Here is a 15,152-nt window from a genome sequence, read left to right as displayed (position 1 = left end):
TCTCGTGTGTGTGTTGTTGTTATTGTGTTTGCTGTTATTTGTAAATGTGTTTAATACGTTCTGTATTTTTTGTATTGGTTCAATTAAAAAAAATCCATATAATTGCATAACAAATCAATGTGCATGCCATTTCGTGAATAGTTTATGATCTTTTGACTGCAGTACATTTTTTTTTTTTTTTAATTCTTTATATTGGATTTGTGCATAAGTTTATTATTGTACTTTTTTCATACAGACCACTTATAGTATTCAGCTGCATGTGAGTGGTTTGTCTAACCTGCCCTTAGCTAACTGAAGGTAAGAGTTAAATGTAAAAAAAAAAAAAAGATATACCACATAACACAACATAACTACAAAATTATACCACATAACTACAATCTAAATCAAACTACAAAAAAAAAACACAGCCCAATTCCTTATAATGTGCAGGTCATTCATGTTCAAGGTTTTTAGTTTACTAAAACTTGTTTATGCCATAAATATCACATACATTCTAAACCACAAGAATTACAAACAGACAACCACTTAAATTAGACAAATTGAAATTTGTTAAGTGTTATTGCATTAATTAGTTTTTATTAGACATAACGAGTCACACACCTTGAGTATAGTCCCATGGTCTCTCACTTCGCATATATAAAGACCATGTATTACCAAATGCAAGAAAAAACAATGAATAATATAACAATGAATGTGAAGGACAGCAAAGGAAGAACCTTTACTCTTAAGGTTTCCAAGGAAATTGCAGAAAGAATGAAAACTGGTAAGTAAATGGAATAACTGGAATAAATACAACAATGATTTGTGTGATAGTTTTTTTATTATTATTATTAAATTTTTCAACAAAACAGCAGTGGTACAGGTATCTCAACAACAGGCTAAATTTTGTAACACATTCTAATGGCTATAAATGCTTAAATGTAAAGACAAAAATAAAAACAAATCACAAAACAAGTTTAGAAAAGCATAGTCAATGGAGACCTTCAAGAAAGTTCCAGAGAGAGGACTGTGTGATAGTTTTGAGTATTTCCCCAGATGCAAAGTTCCTCTCTGATGTCATGGCAAAAGTTACAGCCGTTTACACAAAACAAGGTAAACACTTGTGATGAAAAAACCCATACTAGACACACAAGTGACAAGTAAATTTTCAGCTTTCTCTCTAAACAGCTCCTACAGTATCAGCGATCTAGCTTGTGCTGCAGTGTTTCCCCACCTCCTTCTCTATGTCCCTCTACCTCCACTGAGTTACCTGTACCCCTAAATCTCAGTTTTGTGAAACCACCAACCAGCCAGTGCCCTGTGCAACAGACACCCATTAGCCAGGACCTACCGACTACCACAATAAAAACCGATGCAGTGGGTGGTAACCCTTCAGGAGCCAGAAACCCATCCTCCGTCCAGATAGACCGCCCTGAATCACAAGGTATGGCACCTAAGACTGGAAAAAAGATGCATGTGTTTGCAGTAGTAAAAAACTTTTTTTCAGAAATCACACACAAAATGACGTTGCTAATTTTGGACCTTACAAAAACTTATCAGCAACTCTACTTCTGCAACAAAACTGCTTTTTATAAAAAGCTACAAACTACTTTTTCACAAAAAGGATACAGCTTGTCAAGTGAAAAATTTAGAAAAAAAGTTAACCAATATGTTAACTACTTACAAAAGAGTTAAGGATCGCCACCGTGCAACTGGGGAGGGAAAGCAAACCTGGGAGTACTACACAGTAAGTCTAAGACTGCACTGTATAAGATAATTTTGCATCTTATTACAAAGTCACTTTCGTATTACATTGTGCTTTTTCTGCAGCAAATGGATGAGCTATTTGGGTCCTCTGGGATAGGAACTGCACCACCTGGAACTATCTGCTCTACTCCTCTATGTGTGGAAGATCCACCTTCTCAAAACAGGCCTCCATCAATCTCTCTTCCTCAAGCTCAGGCAGCAGGTGCTTCTGTAGACGAGCAGCCGGGGACCTCTGCCAGTACAAACATGTCCAGGAGGCAGAGATCCTCACAACCCTCACAATTTTTTGAGACATATGAAGCGCATGCAGAACGAAGAACAGCTGTGCTTGAGTCTCTTGTAAGGCCAGACCTGGAGAGTTGGCGTCAACTAAAAGAGAGGCGCAGACAATCTTTTGGAAAAAAAGATGTTGACCAGTTTGGGAACTGTTGTGTAGGAGTTAAAGAAAATTAAAAGACAACAAGAGCAAATTATACAGTTACTAAAACCTTCTTGAAAACATGGCAAATAAAGCTTATTCTGTTTCAAGGAAATGTCTATGTACTTTTATTGTCATCTTTCCAATGTTATAAATTGCCTCTTATTTTCAGTTACAATTTCAAAATGCACTTTGAGGTGACACTTCAGAGCTCTTGCCTTGCATTTGTTGCACTTTCATACAATTTTACTAGTAAGTCTTACAGACTAAATTATATTAAATGTCTACAATTTTTAACTTTCACTGAAATGATTGCATGTTGGTACTGCAACATAAGACCTAAAATAACACCACTAAACAAAACATAATTTGATTATGTATGAGCTTGATTTGTAAAACAGTATTTGTTCAGTTACTTTAAAATGAAATGATTTACACATGCACATATATTGTTTATAAACTTACCGTCGTTGTTCATCCTGCTGCATTTCTTCCAACAAAAAAAGGTATTTCTATAGCTTCCAGTTCATCTGCAATAAAGTAGGCAAACGCCACGTGATCTGCCATGTTTGAGGAAGCAACGAGATCCCCAACGTGTCCGACTTGACGGCTCCGTTTTCAGCTCCTCCCCGACTGCTTCCGCCTAATCTTGCCCATCGGTCTGCGCAGCGCAGCATGAGCTCGAACGCACCTATTGACTCTGGACAATCATACACACACACACACACCCGCATACATCACACATATTGTTTATATTTGTATATATTTTGTATATATTGGTTTTGGTGCACCTTGTTTGTTTGGTTGGTTTAATACACTTTGGTTTGGTTTATATCTAGTTATTGTGTCGCGTCTTTATTTGTCCTGTCTCGATTGCGCAATACCGGAAGTGTTGTTTAAAAACCCGTATTTTGATTCTCGACCCCTTAGCAAAGTAACTAGTGGTTTAATTAAATCCAAGCGTTACAATTGTACTGTACTGTACTGGGTTTGTCATATACACTTTACTGCATGCTACAAACAATATGAAAGTTTAGTAATACAGCAGTTTGCCGTGCATTTGATAACGCACTATCTTTCTCTCCTTTGATTCTTCAGGATCTCACCAGGACATTTACAATGGTTCATGTTCTTTGTAGTAACATATGTCTATGGCACAGGCGTTTGGTCAAACATATTGTAGCGTTTTTCACCGCTAAGCAGGCACTTGGAGAGACGGGTGAGCTTCCTTGCTGCCCAATGCAAATGGCTGGGAGTAATTTATTTTCCAACAGCACGAACAGCATAAAACGACACATTCACATTAATAAAGACACACTTCTAACTCACACACACACCCTGGCCGAAGCCACTAATCCAAACACCTTTCCTCGACAGGGTAAACACCCAACAACCCCTCCCGCAAAGCATGATGGTTACTAGCGCACAACCCCGCCCACGCCACACTGCCCCCACCCGAGCTGTGACCGTCCCCGGTCACGATGGCGAACTCAGTCCTGAAAGCGTGACGGTGGTCGGCGCTGGTGTTGTGAACGCCGGAGTTTTTCTGCGGGGGAAGGAGGGCTGCTACCCTCTCCCTGAGGCGGACCGACCTCCACAGAGTTCAAGGTCTCGCTGGCGTTGGGCTGGTAGGGCGCGAGACGGTCCCGGTGGAGCACGACCACTCGCGACCGCCCCGTCAACCTCACCCGGTAGACTACCTCAGAAAGCTGGGCGATTACCGTACAGGGGCCCACCCAGTGAGACATGAGCTTAGGCGAGAGCCCCCTTTTCCTTCCAGGGGAATACACCCAAACCTGCTCCCCAGTAGCAAAGTCTCGCCCTCGGCTGTGAGTGTCATACACGCGGCGCTGTTTAACACCGGCGTCCGCCAAGTGTCTACGAGCCAACTCGTGGACACGGAACAGTTTGTCTTTTAAGGAACAAAAATAATCCAACCCGGGCTTCGTGGGTAAATCAGACTGTGGAGGTGGCCCGAACACAAGGTCCACAGGCGTGCGCAACTCGCGCCCGAACATTAACGCAGCTGGCGTCAGCTGAGAGGACTCCTGCACTGCTGTGCGATATGCCCACAGCACGAGAGGCAAATGTTTGTCCCAATCCTTCTGCCGGTCGCTGGTCAGCACGGCGAGTTGGGTGGTGAGCGTCCGATTGAACCGCTCCACGAGGCCGTCACTTTGTGGATGAAGGGGCGTGGTGCGGGTCTTTTTCACCCCGAGGCGCTCACACACCGCCGCAAACACCTCCGCCTCGAAGTTACGCCCCTGATCGCTGTGCAACTGCTCCAGGGCGCCAAATCGGCTGAACATCTCATCCACCAGCACTTGGGCGGTGGTGGAAGCGCTCTGGTCAGCACAGCAAACGCCTCCGGCCACTTGGTGAAGTAGTCCATGGCCACTAGCACATACCGGTTCCCGCGATCGGAAATGGGAAACGGCCCGAGAATGTCCACGCCCATACGCTCCATAGGTGCCCCCACCCGAAAGTCTTGCAGGGGTGCGCGCGAGCGCTGGGTAGGCCCCTTCTTTGCCGTGCAGATGTCGCATCTGTGAACAAAGAGTTCACTATCCGTGTGGCAGCCCAGCCAGTAGAAACGAGCGCGCAACCGCCGCAGCGTTTTAGTGACTCCAAAGTGTCCCGCGCCCGCGTGCCCATGGACCATCCCCAACACACATGCTCGCAGAGTCCGCGGCACCAGCAGCTGAAAAGATTCGCCAGCGCCGCACGGCCGTTCCCAGTGGCGGTAGAGTAAGCCCCCACGCAACGCGAGTCGATTAAACTGCGAGTGGAGGGCCTTTTCCTCTTGTCCCAGGTGAGCCACCGCGGCATAATCCGGTCTCTGGCCCGCGTTAACCCAACCTAGTACCCGCTGCAGCGCCGGATCCTTCTCCTGCTCGGCAATGAGCTGATCACAGTCCATCTGTGGCGCAGGCGGAACGACTACAGGTGATGATTTGGGCGACGCAGTAACTCGGCTGTACGCCGGCTCGGTCGGCTGATTACTGACGGGGGCTCCAGAGGACTGCGCAGGGAGAATGTTCTGATTCACGGGGGTCGGAGAGTGTTCGATGTCGCGACCACCCACGCGCTCTTCAACCCGCTCGCAGTGCCGACAACGCTCTTTGCTACACGGCCGGCGGGATAAAGCATCGGCGTTAGCATGCAGTTTTCCCGCTCGGTGCTGAACGGTAAAGTCGTGGTCCTGCAACCGCTCGAGCCAGCGCACTAACTGCCCCTCGGGCTCTTTAAAGCTAAGCAGCCACACCAGCGAAGCGTGATCGGTCCGCAGCGAGAAGGATTGCCCATATAAATACGGCCTAAAACGTTTAAGGGCCGTGACGACCGCTAGCAGCTCGCGCCGCGTGACGCAGTAATTTTTCTCCGGTCCAGACAACGCGCGGCTGAAGTAGGCGATAGCACGCTCTTTAGCCTCGGAAACCTGAGACAGGACAGCGCCTAGCCCTACTGTACATCGCTTGCGTCCGTGTCGAGGATAAACATACGAGACGCGTCAGGATATCCGAAAACGGGCGACGATTCCAGAGCTTCCCGTAACCGAGTGAAAGCGCGCGCGTGCACCCCGTCCCAGCGAAACGGCTGATTCTTTTTCGTGAGCTCGTGCAGCGGACTAGCGATCGTGGCAAAATCCTTCACGAACCGACGATAGTACGAGGCTAACCCGAGGAAGGTGCGTAGCTGCGACACGTTTAACAGGTCAGGCCAATTGTGTACCGCAGCAATTTTGCCTGGATCGGTGGCAATCCCTTGAGCGCTAATCACGTGTCCCAGAAACGCAGTCTCTTGCCGCAACAGCTGGCACTTTTTGTCGGGTTGAGCGGCAAATTCGCCCGCCGGATAGCCAAAAATACCTCCCGTAGGTTAGCTAGTGCGACCTCAAACTCCTTGCCGTGCACCAGTAAATCGTCCAGGTAGACAACACAACGATTGCGAGGAATGTCGGCCAACACTTTCTCCATCAACCATTCGAACGTAGCTGGAGCGTTACATAGGCCGAACGGCATGCGCCGGAATTGCCATAGCCCTTGCCCGATCGAGAACGCAGTTTTAGGTCGCGCTTCCGGGGCGAGCTCTACTTGCCAGTACCCGCTACGCAGATCTAACGAGCTAAACCACGCCGAGCCCGCAACGTGTTCCAGCGCATCATCTATTCGCGGCAACGGATAAGAATCTTTGCGCGTTACCTCGTTCAACCACCGGTAATCAACATAAAACCGCCACGATTCGTCCTTTTTACGCACCAAGACAACCGGTGAAGACCACGGTCCGGACGCTGGCTCTATGACGCCGGAGTCGGCCATCTCACGCAGCTTCTGCTCGGCGATAGCTTGTTTAGCTAAAGGAAGGCGTCTCGGATGTAACCGAACAGGAGCTGCGTTACCCGTATCAATCGTGTGCTGCACCAAATTAGCATGTGTGCACTCGCGCTCATCTACCGCGAAAATGTCTGCGAACTCATGTAAAAGGGACTTCACTGTGTCGGTCTGTGTCTGACTTAGCCCCACACTGCTACGCTGCATAAGCTCGGCCATTATTCTCGCTCGGTCTGCTACCGGATGTTTACACGGCGCGCCCACCGGAAGTTCCGCCCCCCGGGTGCGCGCTACTAACACGTCCGGCTGTGCTTTGGGAACTAGCAACCTGGCTAACCCGAAGTTACCACGTAACGTTCCTTCAGCGAGATTCAGTACCGCACCCCACCTTTCCAAAATGTCCAACCCCAAGATACAATCATCCTCAATGTCTGCCACAAAAAATGGATGAGAAAGACTGATTGCACCTACTTGTATTCGCACAGTGCGACAGGCCCGTATCTCCAAATAGCTCCCCGACACGGTGCGAATGGTCAAGGCTGGGGCCGGCAGCATACAACCGCGCTCGCCCTGTTCTACTGTAGAGCCGGTGTCCACGGGCACCCGTAGCAAAACGTTGTCCAGGCCACAGTTCACGTAGACGCCCGCGCGATTTCCTACACGTCCTGACCGGAAGTTAGGCCCGGCAGTTGGGGAAACAGAGACGGTTGTGGGAGGCGGCTTCCCCCCAGCTAGTTGTAACGGCTGCTGGGGTACGCTGTCCTCAGGCCAACGTTGCAGCGGTAGTCCGGCTGTCCTTGGCCTCGGCGTCGTCCCGGGAATCTCGGGTGCTGAGTCGAGGCCTAGCCGCGACGGGTAGCCCTGTCCCCGGCTAGGTTCACCTACCGAGCGGCCCCGAGCCATGGGAAAACGCTCGGCTCTTTCGCCGCGATGTTCTGCCATGATGGCCTCGGCACGCTCGGCTTCGCGTAGCGCCTCAGACAGGGAAGCCGGTGCCGCTAACCGGATTTGCTCGCGAAGCCGCGACGGCCGAATTCCCCGCAGGAACGCACGGCGAGCTAGCTCTTCCTGCTGGACGGGCCCGAATTCCGGGTAGCCCCGGCGTGCGAGAGATCTCACGTCCATGGCGAACGCCCCCAGTGGCTCGAAGGCACTCCGCTCGCGGGTCGCTAGCTCTTCGCCCGCGGCCTCCTGATGGTCATCCGCGCCGAACCGGAAGTGGAGCAACTCCCACAGCTTCGCCCAGTCCTTCCTCTCATCCTCCCGGAGGTCTTCCAATGACCGGAGCGCCTCGCCCTCAAGCGAGAGGGCCACCCGGACGGCTGTTTCCGCCGGGGACCAGCCCGCAAAGTCGGCGGCTAGCTCCACCTGGGCGATGAACGCGTGGGGCTCGACAGCGCCATTGTAGGACGGCAGGTGCAGCTGCAGGTCGCCTCGCCGGCTGACGGCGCACGGAGCTGTTGCTTGCTCCGGGGTGCGCTCTAACCCGTTACTCTCCATCCCACTTCTGACACCAAATGTAGCGTTTTTCACCACTAAGCAGGCACTTGGAGAGACGGGTGAGCTTCCTTGCTGCCCAATGCAAATGGCTGGGAGTAATTTATTTTTCAACAGCACGAACGGCATAAAACGACACATTCACATTAATAAAGACACACTTCTAACTCACACACACACACCCTGGCCGAAGCCACTAATCCAAACACCTTTCCTCGACAGGGTGAACACCCAACAACCCCTCCCGCAAAGCATGATGGTTACTAGCGCACAACCCCGCCCACGCCACAATATATAAACCCTGTCTTTTGCTGTTAATAAACAGAGACCTTTCTGACAGACTACGTGTGTGTGTGTTTGACAGTCTCTCCTGTCGCCAGAGAAGCTTACCGAAGCACAGCGGACAGACCGAGCAACTCGCCTCTCTTACTACACAACTTTTAATAACTTTACAATTTATGTATACATTGTATTTTAACTCTTTAAAGTCTCTTTTTTGCCAATACCTTTTTATAGGCATAAGGCACTTCTTTAGATGTATAAACTTCAACTGATTTGAGGGTCTTGCTGCTGCTTGAAGGATTTGATCACAACTTCAGCTGTTACATAAAGAAAGATAAACTATTACTAGATGCACTAAATGCTAAGTCTCTGAATCCTACAGGGTGGCGCAAACATTTGTGTGTGTGTGTATATATATATATATATATATATATATATATATATATATATATATATATATTAAAACTACACGCCTAACAAAAACAGCATACTAAACCTCTTTCAGTCATTATTCCCAAACAACCATACTCTCCACACGTTGCTGGGTATTTAAAAAAAAAAACTAAGATTTTTCTCTGCGGTTTTCGCCTTTTCAGTTTTGGTCGTTTGTGTGTAGACGAAGCTTTTAGAAAACTTCCAAAGTAAATATTTTCCAAAACTCCGTTTTCAGTGGACAGCGGAAATGAAGATTTTGGCTTGTTGTAACATCACCTGTGCTAATGATGTAATTGTCTGTGTGCTCGTCTCCTTGATATGACGTCAGCTTTGTTTACGAGGATATTTTGTGCTATGGTGAACTTACATACAGTAAACTAGTGACCGTGTTAATGTTGCGTACTGGACTTTTTACATGAGTGCACATACACATGCAGTTACTCACACATAAATGTACTACGAAGCTCGCTGCTGCTACACAAGCTAGTGATGGGCTGTTAATAAACGAGTCGTTATTTTTGATTGAGTCTTTAACGTGACTCAGAAGTAGTCTCGTGATTATTTTATTTTCTACTGGACGCACATGCGCAGCATTGCAAAACCTCCGTAGGTTATATACAGGAAACAGAATTGAACGGTTCATCTAATGAGCCTTCTGGTCCGGATCATTCGCTCTTTTGTCACATGACTCCCACTATGCAGTTATATTTACATATATAAAATAAACACCAAACGCAGCATTAATTTTTTTTATATATTGTTTTATTTTTGTTTGTGAAAATAATTTAATTTTAAAATAAAGATAGACTGTAAATAAATTTTTTTAATTAAAATTATTTTACAGTTACATTACAATGTGTGTATGTAGGAGGGCTGTTTATAGAAAATGTAACATTTTATTTCTGATCAAGGAACGAAATGAACTAAATGATAAAAAAGGATTCGTTCATTTTGATGAACAAGATTCAAAGAACCGAGTCACTAAAATGATCCGATCTTCCCATCACTACTGTCTAGCAGCAGGCTGGATGTGTTTGAATACAGTTCAAAAAGTGCTACTCCAATTGCGATACAGGGGGCGGGAGTAAGGCACACATCATAACTGATCTTCCAATCAGCGTCTCTCTCCAGAGAGAAACAACCACGAGGGCAGGAAACACAAAGAATAACAAACAACAAATAATTAGAATATGTCAGGGACGTAACATGAGCCCACAATCTTCTGGGCGCAATCACTACTTGAGCTGTTTGAAATATTTTAATTTAATAAGTTCAGTCAAAAAATAGAGCAAATTTCTCTAAAAGTAATCATATAAAAGCTGTGCAACTTGTACCTAACTTTTTTATGTTGAAGTGGCTGTTTTTTTGTTTGTTTGTTTTTTACTGTGAGGGGGAAAAAATATATATTTTTCTACAAAATGTTCATTGGGGCCACCAGTTTCATTTACCCCTTGCCTCCCATACTTTCTAAAATTACTCATTAACAATCACTTAACTCAGACTTGTTTTGTGTATTATACATATACAGGGCTGTGAAAAACTCTTGAATCGACTCTCCTCTCCGCTCACTCAGCTTCTGCTGGTATCATAGATAATTGAAAACCGCTTAGCGGCAAGGATTTTTTTTTTTTTTAAGTTTGTGTGCCGCCCCCCACGTGACATGAAAAAATGCCGCCATGGGCGGCTGCCCAGTTCGCCCATGCCTAAAATCGCCACTGAGTCTTTCAGATCACTGTGGAGGAATTTTGGTCCATTGCAAAATGGTTTTAAATAAGCCACATTGGAGGGTTTTCAAAGTATGAACGGCCTATTTAAGTATCTCAGTCGGATTTAACTCCAGTCTTTGACTATGCCACCTCAAAACCTTAATTGTGTATTTTTTTAGCCATTTAGACGTGCACTTGCTGGTGTGTTTCAGATCATTGTTCTGCTGCATAACCCAAGTGTGCTTGAGCTTGAGGTCACAAACTGATGGCCGGTAATTCTCTTGCAGATTTCATAGTTCCATCAATTATGCCAAGTTGTCCAGGTCCTGAAGCAGCAAAATGTTTTTTTTTTTTGTTTTGTTTTTTTTTTACTGAAATGCTGTGCTAGTTTTACGTCAAATGTAACAGGATGCACACCTTCCAAAAAGTTTAGCTTTAGCTCAAATAATTTCAAATACTTTTAAACTTTAGCTCAAAGAATATTTGCCCAGAAGTCTTGCAGTTAATCAAGTGAGTCTTTGTGTTCTTTTTGGTCAGCAGTGGCTTTCGCCTTGGAACTCTTCCATAGATGTCATTTTTTTCCCAGTCTCTTTCTTATTGTTAAATCATGAACACTGACAATGGCAAGTGAGGTCTGCAGGTCTTTAGATGATGTTCTGAGTTCTTTAATGAGCTTTTGGATGAGTCATCCAGGGTTCTCTCACACCACACCACTTCTCCATTTCCTGTGTGGTGGATTTTTTATTCTCCCCACATTGAAGTTGCCCTAATTTAAAATATTAAACAAATACTGTAACTTTAGTAAAAGAAATCAAAGAGAGACTCCGGACTCTGTGCAGATCTGGATGAAGTAAGGATCAGGTTTTATTGCAGCAACAAAACAAAGTGAGCCAGCCTTGAAAATGCTTAGGATGTAACTCCAAGCATCGCCAAGAAACAGACTGATGTGACTGTGACATAGGTACCTCTTTTATATAATTTCAAAGGGGCGGAGCACTCACCTAGCCCCCTCCTTTGTACAATTTTTTTTATTTCTTATCAAACATTTTTTTACCCAATAAAATTACATTTTCTATACTACGTCATATACCTCATCATCTGACTCCACCCCCTACTGATATTATTTTCTATTATAACTTATTTTTCGTATGAATGGATTTCCATTACCTTTTCACTTTTCTTGTTTAACTTAAAAAAATATGGGGTGGCGCTTACGTCTACTATAAATTCTTGGTGCTTCCGGTTTACTCTACAGTTTTCAAGACACAGGCCATGGGTAAGCATCTCCTTCACATTATTTTAACTATTTGTCATATTTTATTAATTTTGTTGTATTTACGTGTTTTATTTTGTTTTTTATAGCTAATCGCATCTGCATGAATGATCACTACGTCCCTCCAAACGACTCGGACAGCCAGAGCAGTCCAGTTCACAGCCCTACTGACTACACTCCTACTGAACCTGTCATGGACCGGGCCTTGGTGAGTTTTGCTGAAGATGAGCCTGAGCCATCTGGACCCCTATTGCAGTTTCTAGAGGAGACGGGGCTTACTTTTTTTAAAAAGGATGACTCCAAACCTGGTCCTTCTAAAAGACCTCGTGTGGATAGCCCTTATCCATTTTTTTTTAGGCCCGAACGGCCCGAGTCTACTACTCCGGCTCCGTCGGTCCTAAAACCTGTTTGTCATGTGAATGTTGGAACCCAGACCGATTCTAAAGTGTCTGTTGGTACCCAAACAGCTTCTACTCAGCTTCTATTGCCAATTTTAAATCGCGTTTTTCTGTTTTTGTTCCTCTCACTGATCTTCAAATTGGTTTTGTCTTGCCTCAAAGGAGGTCAGATACTTGAATTTTATGCATTTCATTATGCTATTGATGCTTACCCAGGCCCCCTATATTTTGTACTTTTATTTTGGGCCTTAAACTTTGTATTTTTATATTTCTTACTATGTAGATGCACATACTATGTTATTTTTGTGTCTACTCTTATTAAACCTATTATTTATATATCTGGGTGTGTGTCTTTTTGGCTATTTGTCTGTGTCTCTTTGATTTGACCTATTGCACATGTATCCAATGCCTGTTACATCACAGTAAGGTCTGCTGAGCTTGTGTCATGTCTAGGTTACTATGACATCATGTGCATCTCATATCTAAGATGGCTGCAAGTCTAAGGTTTGTTGGGTACATGCTGATAGTGTCCTTGTTACTGTGACATCACATTGTCATTGCCTTAACTCTGTTATTCTCACCTCACTTCTATAAGTCTTGACCAAAATTAATATTTATTAGTTAATGCTGCATGCACAAGTATATTTAATTAAAATATGCTTACACCTGCACTGGCTTCCTGTAGCTGCATCAAATTCAAAATCCTGATGCTTGCCTAAAAAGCTAAAAAGAGCCCAGCACCCATGTATCTCAGCTCTAATCACACCCCGCACCGCACCACTTTCCCTCTGATCCTCCAGCACTGCTCAGCTGGTCCCACCATCTCTCAGAGATTAAGGAAGACATGCATCTAGACTCTTTTCTGTTCTGGCAAATAGGCGGTGGAATGAACTTTCTCTAGATGTCTGTACAGCTGAGCCTTTGGCAATCTTTAAACAACAACTTAAGACATTTCTACTTCTTCAATACTTGGGTTAATCCTCACCACCTCCCCAAAAAGATCTTTTCCAACAGTGTTTGATGGATGGTACTTAGTAACCTAGTAACAAGGATCTATCCAATGATGGAAACTTAAGCACTCTTGTAAATTTCTTTAGATAAGACCATCTGCCAAATGCATGAATGTAAATGTTCTCTTGGAGTAATTCCATGTTTTCACAGTTTGTGGATAATGGCTCTCACAATGGTTCACTGGAGTCCCATAGCCTTAGAAATGTCTTTGTAACCCTTTCTGGACTGATACATGAGTACTTTGTACTCATCTGTTCTTGAATTTCTTTAGATCATGTTGGTTGTTTTGATCTTTTAGCATGCTTCACTTTGTCAGACAGGTTCATCATTTACACTTTAATTACAAGTTAATTAGTTAAATTATTAACTTGAAGCTGTTTGTAATAAATCAATGAAACAAGAGCAATTTAAAGAGCTTAACAGAGCTACTATATAAATCTCCAAATTCAACACAAATAGCCCCTTTTGATAATTACTTCAGTCTCCCCAATCTTCTATATAAAATCCCCCATTAGAACACAAATTTGTAAATCAGCTGTTGCCTCAAGCACAGATAAGATCAGATGTACTTGATTTAGAACACATCAAATACCTGGACTTTCTAGGGATTTGTTGGAGACGTTTTACTGCATGTCAGAAAGTCAAGAGAGTTGTCCACACAGTTAAAGGAACAGTGGTTACACTACCTGGACATAACAGAAAGAGGAAGCTATCACCCGCTGCTATCTGCTGCTATTCCTGAGGAGGCAAGTGTTGAAAATCCCTCAATTGACTGAAATTGACCTCCAGAAAGATTTGGTGGCATTAGGCTATAAGGTGCATACTGAACAATTTTTATTGAATTAAATTATACAGTCTTATGCAAAAGTTTATAAACTTATTGTTTATATTGATAAATAAAGGAAATGGAATAAAATGCACAATATATTCATCAAGCATTGGTGCAGTTACTTTTTATGCCATAAATTGAAGATAAAAATACAAACATCATTGTGGCACTGTGCAAAAGTTTGGGCACCCTACATAATCAGTACTTAGTAACACCTCCTGTGGCAGATATCGCAGCTTGCAAATGCTTTTTATAGCCAGCTAAAAGTCTTTCAATTCTTGTACTTGGGATTTTCTCCTTGCAAAAGGCTTCTAGTTCTGTAATATTCTTTGGTTGTCTTGCATGCACAGCTCTTTTAATATCTACCCACACATTTTCAATGATGTTTAAATCAAGGGACTGTGATGGCCGTTCCAAAACATTCAGCTTGTGTCTCTTGAGGTATTCCATAGTGGATTTCGAGGTGTTTAGGATCAATGTCCTGTTGTAGAAGCCATCCTCTTTATATCTTCAGCTTTTTTACAGATGGTGTGATGTTTGCTTCCAGAATTTGCTGGTATTTAGTGGAATCCATTCTTCCCTCCACCTGTGCAATGTTTTCTGTGAAATATGCCTTTGCTGATTGTGGCCAAAGAGCTCTATTTTAACTTCATCAGTCCACAGCACTTGTTTCCAAAAGGCATCAGACTTATGTAGATGTTCTGTTACATATTTCTGATGTTGTATTTTATGATGGGGATGCAGGTAAAGTTTTCTTCTGATGACTCTTTCATGAAGGTCTTGTGGAACGGTGCACCACCAATTCAAAGTCAAAATTAAGCCAGTGGCAAGGTACACTAAATTAAGGGAAATTCCTAAGCACTCAAACAAAAATAGACCTAAAGAAAATTTAATACTAACCTATCATCGATATGAAAACTAACTTTGCAAGTTTTCTCACTTACAAAGAATGGAGAGATATGTAATTTTCATTGTAGTAGGTACTGTACACCTCAACCGTGAGAGACAGAATCCTAAAAGAAATCCAGAAAATCACATTGTATGAGTTTTAAATAATTAATTTCCATTTTATTGCAATATGTAATATGTAAGTAACTTTTATTTTACAACATGACATATATTTTTATGTTATCTAACTAGTTAGTGTATTGTAAGACTATGCTGTGTTAAAAGCATCGTCCTAAACGTGTGCGTGTTTTCTAATTAACTTAGCTTCTGTACCATTG

Source organism: Clarias gariepinus, chromosome 21 (genome assembly GCF_024256425.1).
Source record: "Clarias gariepinus isolate MV-2021 ecotype Netherlands chromosome 21, CGAR_prim_01v2, whole genome shotgun sequence".
Lineage (NCBI taxonomy): Eukaryota > Metazoa > Chordata > Actinopteri > Siluriformes > Clariidae > Clarias > Clarias gariepinus.
This window is presented reverse-complemented; position numbering follows the sequence as displayed.